Source organism: Dermochelys coriacea, chromosome 1, assembly GCF_009764565.3.
Source record: "Dermochelys coriacea isolate rDerCor1 chromosome 1, rDerCor1.pri.v4, whole genome shotgun sequence".
Lineage (NCBI taxonomy): Eukaryota > Metazoa > Chordata > Testudines > Dermochelyidae > Dermochelys > Dermochelys coriacea.
Genome location: NC_050068.2, coordinates 310,642,218 through 310,652,332, shown reverse-complemented (window position 1 = coordinate 310,652,332; position 10,115 = coordinate 310,642,218). Strand labels below are relative to the sequence as shown.

At 40.7% G+C, this 10,115-nt stretch overlaps 1 protein-coding gene across 26 annotated transcripts in view; it reads left to right on the top strand.

The window, feature by feature from the left end:
• CADPS2 (calcium dependent secretion activator 2) overlaps nt 1-10,115 on the top strand; it is a 592,957-nt gene that overhangs the window by 351,669 nt on the left and 231,173 nt on the right. The window lies entirely within an intron of this gene.

The window sequence follows — 10,115 nt, the reverse complement described above, 5'->3', positions numbered from 1 at the left end:
CCCCCTCACTGTTCCTCAGAAGTTCTTGTCAACTGCTGGAAATGGCCCACCTTGATTATCATTACAAAAGGTCCCACCACCACCCCGGTCTCCTGCTGGTAATAGCTCACCTTACCTGATCACTCTTGTTATAGTCTGTATGGTAACACCCATTATTTCATGCTCTCTATGTATATAAAATCGCCCCACTGTATTTTTGACTGAATGCATCCGATGAAGTGAGCTGTTGCTCATGAAAGCTTATGCTCAAATAAATTTGTTAGTCTCTAAGGTGCCACAGGTACTCCTTTTCTTTTTACCTTAGGGAATGCCTCCCTTAAATCCACTTCCAGCTCCTGTTTATCAGGGAACCATATCCCCTCTGTAGTGAGTACTGACACTGGACACCTGCTACCCACTATGTTGTGACATCTTGACCTAACCTCCTTACTTACCTCACTGGATCTCTAACCTGCCATGGCGAGGGTAAAGGAAGCTACCACAATACCAATAGGTGATAGAGTGGGTTCTTCTTATTGGCAATTGATGAGGGGGAGAGAGAGAATTCCCTCAAGAATGCATGGGGTATAAATATCCCTCACCCCTGCAGTGCACATGGTGGGTCAGTGCCCCTACCTAGTCTGTCCATTTTCTGTTCCCCCATCCTCTACCTCATAACCAAAATGCAATAAGAGTCCAGTCCCCTTTCCTTTCTGTTGGCCAGACAGAAATGCATGACATGAGGTGACCTCATTAACACAATTATAGAATCATAGAATCGTAGGACTGGAAGGGACCTTGAGAGGTCTTCTAGTCCGCTCCTTTGCACTCAAGGCATGACTTAAGTATTATCTAGACCAGGGGTCTCAAACTGCTGGCCCGTAGGCTATCTGCGGCCCGAGAACCTCCCCAATGTGGTCCATGGGGCTCCAGCAATTTTGGGGCTGGGTCTCTCCCTTGATCCCACCTGCTGCCCACAGGAGTGCCCCTCCACCCCCGTCCGTCCCCCAGGTGATCTACAATGGCCCAGGGCCCTGCCCACCACCAGCAGCACAGCGGAGCTGGGCGGCTTCTGCCTGCTCGCTCCACGTGGCTGTCCCCGTCCCAAGGGCCCCTGTGGTGAATGGGAAGCTGCAGGGGCAGTGCCTGGGGGTAGCAGCGCGCGGAGGCCCCCCCCGGCCCGCCCTGTCTTGGAGTCCCAGGTAAGCACTGCACCCCGCTCCCAGAGCTTGCACCCCCTGCTCCCTCCCTATATAGCCCCTCCCGCCCCCAAACTCCCTCCCAGAACTCAAAGCTTAAGGAGAACAATTTTCTCCCTTCTTGTAACAACATTTTTTGTACTTGAAAACTGCTATCATGTCCACCCTCAGTCTTCTTTACTACAGACTACACAAAAACAGTTTTTCGGTCTTTCCTCATAGGTCATATTTTCTAGACCTTTAATCATTTGTATTGCTTTTCTCTGAACTTTGTCCATTTTGTCCACATCTTTCTTGAAACTGGAACTGACCACAGTACTCCAGTTGAGGCCAAATCAGACCGAGTAGAGTGGAAGAATTGCTTTTTGTGTCTTGCTTACAACACTCATGCTAATACACCCCAGAATGATTTCTTTCTTTCTTTCTCTTTCTTTCTTTCTGTCTGGCAAGTGTTACACTGTTGACTCATATTTAGCTTTGGAGTTACTATGACCCATACATCCCTTTCTGAAGTTGTACTTCCTAGGCAGTCATTTCCCATTTTGTGTGTGTACAATTGATTTTTCCTTCCTAAGTGGAGTACTTTGCACTTTTCCTTATTGAATTTCATCCTATTTTCTTCAGACCATTTCTCCTATTTATCCAGATCATTTTGAATTTTAATCCTATCCTCCAAAGCACTTGATATCCTCCTATCCTCCCAGCTTGGTATCATCCGTAAACTTTGTAAGTGTCCTGTCTATGCCATTATCTAAATCATTGATGAAGAAATTGAATAGAACTGGTCTCAGAACTCATCCTGCAGTACCCCACTTGATATGTCCTTCCAGCTTGACTGTGAATGACTGATAACTATTCTCTGGGATCAGTTTTCCAACCAATTATGCACCTACCTTATAGTAGCTCCATCAGATTCTAGGTTGTATTTCCCTAGTTTGTTTATGAGAAGGTTATGCGAGACATTAATAAAGTCAAGATATATCACGGCTACCACTCCCCCACCCCCACCCCCACTCCACATGGCTTGTTATCCTGTCAAAGAAAGCCCCTCGGTTGTTTTGACATGATTTGTTCTTGACAAATCCATGCTGACTGTTACTGATCATCTTTTTATCTTGTGGGTGTCAGCAAATTGATTGCTAAATTATTTGCTCCATTATCTTTGTGGGTACTGAAGTTAAGTTGACTGATCTGTGATTTTCTGTGTTGTCCTTATTCCCCTTTTTATAGATTGTCATTATATTTGCCCTTTTCCAGTCCTCTGAAATCTCACCTGTGTTCCATGATTTTTTGAAGATGATTGCTAATGGCTCAGCTATCTCCTCAGTCAGCTCCTTGAGTATTCTAGGATGTTTTTCATCAGGCTCTGGTTACTTGAAGTAATTTTTAACTTGTTCTTTCCTTATTTTAGCCCCGATCCAACCTCATTTTTACTGGCATTCACTGTGCTAGACATGCAATCACTACTAATCTTTTTGGTGAAAACTGAAACAGAAAAGTAATTTAGCACTTCTGACATTTCCACATTTTCAGTTATTCTGTTATTCTCTCCCTCCCCACCCCCCAACCTCCATTGAGTAATGGGTCTACCTTGTCCATGGTCTTCCTCTTGCTTTTAATATATTTGAAGCAATTATTATTAATTATATGTCACTCTTAATATTCACTGCTAGCAGATCTGTTGAGTAAGGTGCCATTTTTACATTGACATTTTCCAGAGTAAAACCACACCTTAAACAAAGGATTCTGTTATGATATTTTTATATGAGTGAAGTTTTAGTATGGATGTGGACATGGAAAAACAACGGGACACAGGCATCAAATGTGATTAAATGCACAGGCCAAAACTTTATTAAATCATAAATTGGGATAAGCCACCCTAAACTACTGGGTGGGGTTCTTCCAGAGTAGATTTCAAACTGGCACCAGTGGCTTGTGATGTGTTTATGAACTTGAGGGTGAGGGCTATTGTCACCCTCAGCCCTGTCAAAGGACCCTGACCAGGTCCTTATCCCCTCCCTTCCTCCATGAAAAACTGTGCCAGACCCCTGCCCCCCACCGTCCCCCCACACACACACACGAAGGTACAAAATAATTATCTAAACAAAAAGTTGTTTTGAAAGAAAAAATCAAAATGGACCCCTTTTGATGTTGTTGGAACTATTTTCCTTTTCCCCCCCTTCCTTTAACTGAAATTTTGGTGAAAGTGAGACAATAATGCAAATTATTTTGATTTTGACAGAGCTGCATTTTCTGATAGAAAACTGTTCCATTTACTTTTTCTGGACAGGTATTTTCAACTTTAACCCTAACCCCCATCCCAACCAAACTTCTTTGACGCCAAGAGAGAAGTGAAAATCGCCAGGCATTTGCTAATTTTTTTCAGACTCTGGATCTGGTGATTGGCTGAGCCCTGGATATCACAGAAGATCTAGCATTAAAGTTTAGGGTAGGGCTGATAAAGAGAAGTAAAATATATTCACTCCCCTTCCCCACAGCTACCACTGAATGAGAGCCAATCAGCTGGTCCCATCCCCACCATTAGTGATGGCAGCAGTGGGCAAGACAAGCCCCATCATTCAGATGAGGCATGCAGCTTCCTTCCCCCACCATGAGGAAAGAAGAGGTGTGGCAGGGAAGCGCAAAAGCTCCTCAACACACCAACACAGACTCCTCTCCCCAAGTAGGAGTGTCTGTGCTGCCACCAGTACCACCAAAGCACCATCCCTCTCTCTCCCCCTGCCCTGGTAGCAGTGTTAGCATTTCTTCAAAGAGAAAAGGTTAATGTTTTCATACTCTTTTAAGAAAAATTACTATTGCAGGAAAGGGCTAATTCTGCAAACCCTTACTAGGGGGAATAGTTGCACTCACATTCATGATTGTTTGCAATATCAGACTTTTAATAAAAACAAAGAGTAAAATCCAAGTTGCGTGTTGCCTGTTACTGTTAGTGAGAGTTACATGCTCATCAGAGAACCCTTAATGTCTAAAACCCACATGTTTTAAAGTTTGTTCAATAAAAACAGCTTATTGTGGTAATAATTTGAAAGAGCAAATTACTTCACATTTTCATTTGACAGAACCTGCAGCTAGATCTAAAACTGGGCAGCCTGTACAAGCAGTTGTGACAATCTCAGACCAGATGTAATCTGTAACTGGCTTTCATTCTAGAGCACTATCTTCATTTGGAGCTTCATTTGCATGTCACAGGTTATTACTGAAAAAGCCAGGGGAAACAGACTGGCTGCTGACTCAGGGCTTTGGGTGTTGAATATATTACTTTAAAAAAAAAAGTGGGGGGTGAACGTATAATGTTATGCCATTGTAAAATGGCTCCATCTTATTAGGTAATCACTGGAAAGACAGCTAAATAGGCTAGCTAGTCACCATGTACACATGAAATAAGGCAAAGAAAAGTCACTTCCTTTTCTGTGTAATAAGTGCCATTTAACAAAGGGTAAATTATTTTTATTTAGCCAAAAAATTAGACTAGCCACGGCTTTAAAAATTCCTGGCAATCAGAAAAATTTTAAGCTTTACAATTGTAAAGCTAGAATTCAACCTGAACTCCCCATTCCCAATATACTCAGACTTTGAGAGAGTACAGATTTTGATCTGAACATTTCAGATGGCTTTTTTCTCTAAGATGGGCCATGTAGTGCTCTTGCTCCAAAGCCCCCCCATAATTGTGAAAAAGGACAGTTCAGAACAAGATCTGAACTTTACTGTTCAGACCAATGTTCCCTCTAATTTTTGACAGGCCATGTGCGCAAAAAATTTCTTCTGTGCAAATTTTTGTGTGCGCGGTGTTTTGCCATGTGCGCAGGGTTTAGGATCTGTGTGCCTGCGCACACATGCACAGCTTAGAGGGAACAGCGGTTCAGACAAATTTCTAATTTTTTAAAAGGTACCAGTACCCTGTAATATTACCTACTGATTCAAAATATGACTTCCATAATCTTTTCAGAACAAAATCACATCTGTGCTTCGGTGCCATTATTTTTATACATATTATAGCATTGTACAATAGATAATATTTTTTAAACTCTTCTATCATTTGAACTCTTTTTTTAAATGTCATCTGAAAACTTCTCTCATATGAGGTGTCTGTCTGTCTGGTAATGAAGAGGAAACTGGCTGTGACATTAGAGTGGCCTAATTACCATACCCATGACACAAGTATTCTTCATGGTTATTTCACCATGATGTGGGACTATCCCAATAAGAACATTCTATTTATATATTGTTATTATTATTATTATTATTATTATTATCTGTTGTTCTGTTTATATATTAAGTATAATATCCATATTAAAAATGAGGAGAGAGCGAGGTGATGCTGTGGTTATTGATTAGCCTTTCTCTTCAGGTGATCTGACTTGAATTCAGTATAGATCCTATGAAACATTTTGTATGGCATAACATTTAAATACCAGTTTCCCCACCTGACATTCACCCCAAATTACAAGTGGTTTTGTAGGACCTGGCATTCTTCTAATTTAGAGTTACTGTTAACTGCAGAGATATTTGCATTGTGCCACATCCTCACTTGCACTATCCATCAGTCACTTGCCCGAAAATAAAATTCACCCAATTTGTGTTTCATGGAAAATAAGCCCACCCAGAATCAAGCACACTAATTAAGTCAGGACAACAGCATTAATTTTAAAGACTAATGGTAATTCTTAATTACACATAATTCTCTCTCTCGGACTCAGAAAATAGTGGATCAGTTTACACACCATAGACCTCATGTTGCTTTTAGATATGTGGGCATACATCCTTCCATGTCTTGTGAAATTTGTTACTGCATTCAGCTCATAGTATCTCACAGTGCTACTGTACTCATGAACACTAGGACTAAAAGATACAGTGAATGACTAATAATTTCTTAGCTTTTTGTGATATTATGTGAGATTCTTAACAGTATTTTAACAATTATTTTAGTTCAGTGTTATGGGTTTTATTTTCACAGTAATATAATTCCCATGACATTATTTCATTCTCTTTAGACATAGTAACAGAGTCCCCATGGTCTTGTGCTGCTATTGTTTTGTCAAAGTAGTGTGTTGATCACAGTGAAGTCCCTTTAGATAGTTCATATGGTGTTATATTCCAATGATGTTTTATTGACAATCGCACACCGTAACATTTTCATAGGGTCCTCATGGAAATATCACATCACAAAGTAATATATCGTGGTGGCATCACCTTGGTAATCTGGCAGTGCACTTCCCAACAGAAATATAATATAATTTCTCTGAAGTAATACCATCAGAATGAGCTCTGTGCCATAAGTTCACACTGAAATGTGGCTTTTTTTCAAGTTACGATCGAACAACTATGCAAACGTACTTTTAAGAATCTTCTCAGCATATCTAAAGTCACGAGTCTAAAGGAAAATCTAGATTACAGTTTTAAATTGTTTTTATGTGTATTGGTTTGTGCTTGTATATGTTCTCTAATATTTTTTTGTCTCTGGGGCTGTGTAGGACAGGGTGAGGTTTTGTTCATAAATGAAAGGGGAAAGGTGAATGAAACAGTATAAAAAATCTTTTGTGGGCACTATCACAGAAGCAAGAGATTGAAATGACCTGTTCGATCTTCCTGCCATGTGTCTTTTAGGGACTGAGACATGGGGAATACTGGCAGGTAAATTCCTCTGGCAAGTGTGTTCCATTATTGAGCCAAACCCTGATTCAGACAAACTTCCTCTGCTTTGTCAGATGGAAAATTCTGTGATAAACCATGGGAAGTTTGTCAGTCCAAAACTGCCATCTCCCACTATTCTGATGCTGGGGAGAACAATCCGGTGGGGGGCGAGGGGAGAAATATTGGGATTTTGATGAGAGAAATGAGGGGCGGGTACTAGAATACGTATTATCAATCAGTGATCAGCACCCCAAATCATGATAATGGCTTAAAACCATGAGGTTTTTTTCTTTTAAATCACTTTTTTCCATATGCTCTCTGACCTTTGAGCTTTTAGGAGGGAGCCTACTTTCCCCCAATCTGTGTGTGATAATTTTAGGTTCAAAATTCAACCTTAAAGGCAAAAATGTGAGCTGTGCAAAAGAGGCTGCAGTTATTTCAGGTAAGATTGTATTAGAGTAGCATGGAGAAGGTCTATGAGCATATTTCCTTACTCTGTGGCATGTCGTCTGTGGGTATTCCCGCCTCCCCCTCTCCCCCAGACTGTACTGGACTTTCTGACTCCCACTTCACATTGCACGTTCATGTTGAATACTTGTGCAAAAGTTTGTGAATTCTGAATGATCGTTCATTCAAATTGAAAAATTTGTACTGGAAATTATATTGTTAGTCATTTAAAAGTTTCAGTCATCCAGTCAGGGAGCAGAGACGATGACCAATTACATGAGAAGAATGAATAATGAATAGAGAAGTTAAAGTGAAAAATTAATGAACTACCCATATCTTAAAAATTATCATCCAAACTATTCAGCAAATACTTACGAATTACAAATGCATTCAAAGAAAATCAGAATTGTTTTAGAAGCAAAAATGGGTCTAGATTTATATTAAGTATTTTTTCATAACAAATACTTTGACCAACTGTAAATATGATATACTAAAATCCTAATATATTATCATAAATATATTACACCTACATTTCTTTCATCTACTAAGTCTGTAATTTTACTATACAAAGCAATCCAATTTATCAGACAGAATATGCTGATGTATATCTAAGTGGAGAAGACCAACAACTTAACCTGCATATGTGACTGAATATCTATATATAAATATATATATCAACATCCAGATTAAATTTTGCATATCAAGTATCAACAGATGTATTTTAAAACAGCAGATATTCAAATCCTTAAATCTAATAGTTAATAAGTCAAAGGCTGATCCTATGAATATGATGTAATAAAGTAGCAATGTATAGTACAGAATTTACAATTTTATGACTTTATAGAATGTTTGAGTATAATTTCATCATGAACAGATGCACTGTTTTTTTAATTGAACTGCATATGTTCTATTAAATGGAAAGTTTATGCTTTCTCTTCAACACATAATATTTTTAATTGAATACCTGATTTCTATCACTAACAAATTAACATCTCCACTGTATACATCTCTTATGCATATGGATACACTGATTAGAATTCTAAAGAAAAGCAGATACTAGAAAACAAAAAGATAGCACTGTGAAACATTTAGAGCCATACATTTTGATTGCATATTGAGAAATATTTAATTATCTTATTTCATTTAATTAGCCCCACTATTTGAGTCAATTGCTTTTTTTTATTAAGATGGCATGTTATCAACTTTAATTGGCATGAAATAGCATGAGACTCCACTGAATATTTTGTTTAAGCTTATAATTTTTTGTGTGGTTTTAGCTTTCCCTAAGATTTCTATTTATTTGAGAGAATCACTTCAATAATTTGTACAATATCTGATCAAAGAGCTTCTTGGTTTGAAATTCAGCATTCATTCTCCATTTGCTTGAGTATAACGAGACAAAATGACACTAAAGAATCCAGATGATTAGCTCTTAGTATTGTGACAAAGCTTTGTCCTTGCATCCATGGGTCCCGCATTTCCTGGCGGATTTCGCTAGTCTCAGAGGCTCACTGTGACCCTCCACATAACCCTTCTTTCTCTAGAGACAAGGGTCACAGTCTACTGAGCCATTTTCATCATAAGCCAGCGAGGGAGGTGAGAAGAAGTTATCCTTCCTTGCACAGTCTCTGTTGTCTCCAGTCTCAGTGATTAATCAGGGGGCAAAGGGGAGGAGGGGAGCCCGGGCCCACCCTTTACTCCGGGCTCCAGCCCAGGGACCCTAATAGTATCAGCGATGGTAGCTGACCTTTTAGAAACAGGACATGTACAATTCCCTGGGCTACTTGCCCCACAGCAGCCCTCACTTCCTCAAGCTCGACTTCATCCTTACCTCAGAGCCTCCTTCCTTATGCCTGATATGGTGTGTACTACTCAGCCTCTCCAACTGCGCAACTTCATCCCACAGCTCCTGACATCCACTCCCACCTGACTAACTGGGAGGCTTTTAACTAGTTTCAGCCAGCCCCTGATTGGCTTCAGGTGTCCCAATCAACCTAGCCTTCTCCCTTCCTTTTCAAAAGTTCTTAATTGGCTGCAGGTGTCTTAATTGACCTGGAGCAGCTGCCATTTCACTTATCCTGGTACCAGGGATTTGTTTAGCCTCGAGCTAATATATCTATCTCCCACTACTCTTCCATAGCCATCTGGCCTTGCCCCATCACATATTTCCCCCCACCCACCGTTCAACACCATAGAGTTGGGAAACTTGGGACACCAGGCAGTATACTCGTGACAGACCATCAGTGTTGCCATGGTGGCATCCAGCCATGTGCCGTATGCGCAACTGGAATGGTTGGAGGGATAAGAACCACCTGGTGACCCTTGCATTCTTTTCCTTATTCCGCTGCATCCACTGAAGGGGTGCATGGTCCGTCACAAGAGTAAATCGCCGGCCAAAGAGGTAATAATGCAGTGTCTCCATAGCCCATTTGACAGGAAGGCATTCTCTCTCAACTACTGCATATTTCTATTCTCTTGGGAGAAGCTTTCTGCTTAGGTAGAGGATTGCGTGTTCCTCTTCTCCCACCATTTGCGACAGAACTGCTCCCAACCCCACCTCGGAAGCCTCTGTTTGTAAAACAAATTCCCTGTTAAAGTCCGGGGCTATGAGTACGGGATCATTACAGAGGGCCGTCCGAAGGTCTGTAAATGCCCCCTCTGCTGCGTTGGTCCACTTTACCAGGTCTGGACCTCGGGCCTTCACCAGGTCCATTAGGGGACTTGCCCTAGTGGCAAAGTGGGGAATAAACCGTTGGTAGTAGCCTACCAAGCCTAGAAACGCACGGACCTGCTTCTTTCGGGTCGGCTGGGGATAGTTTTGAATTGCGTTTAACTTAT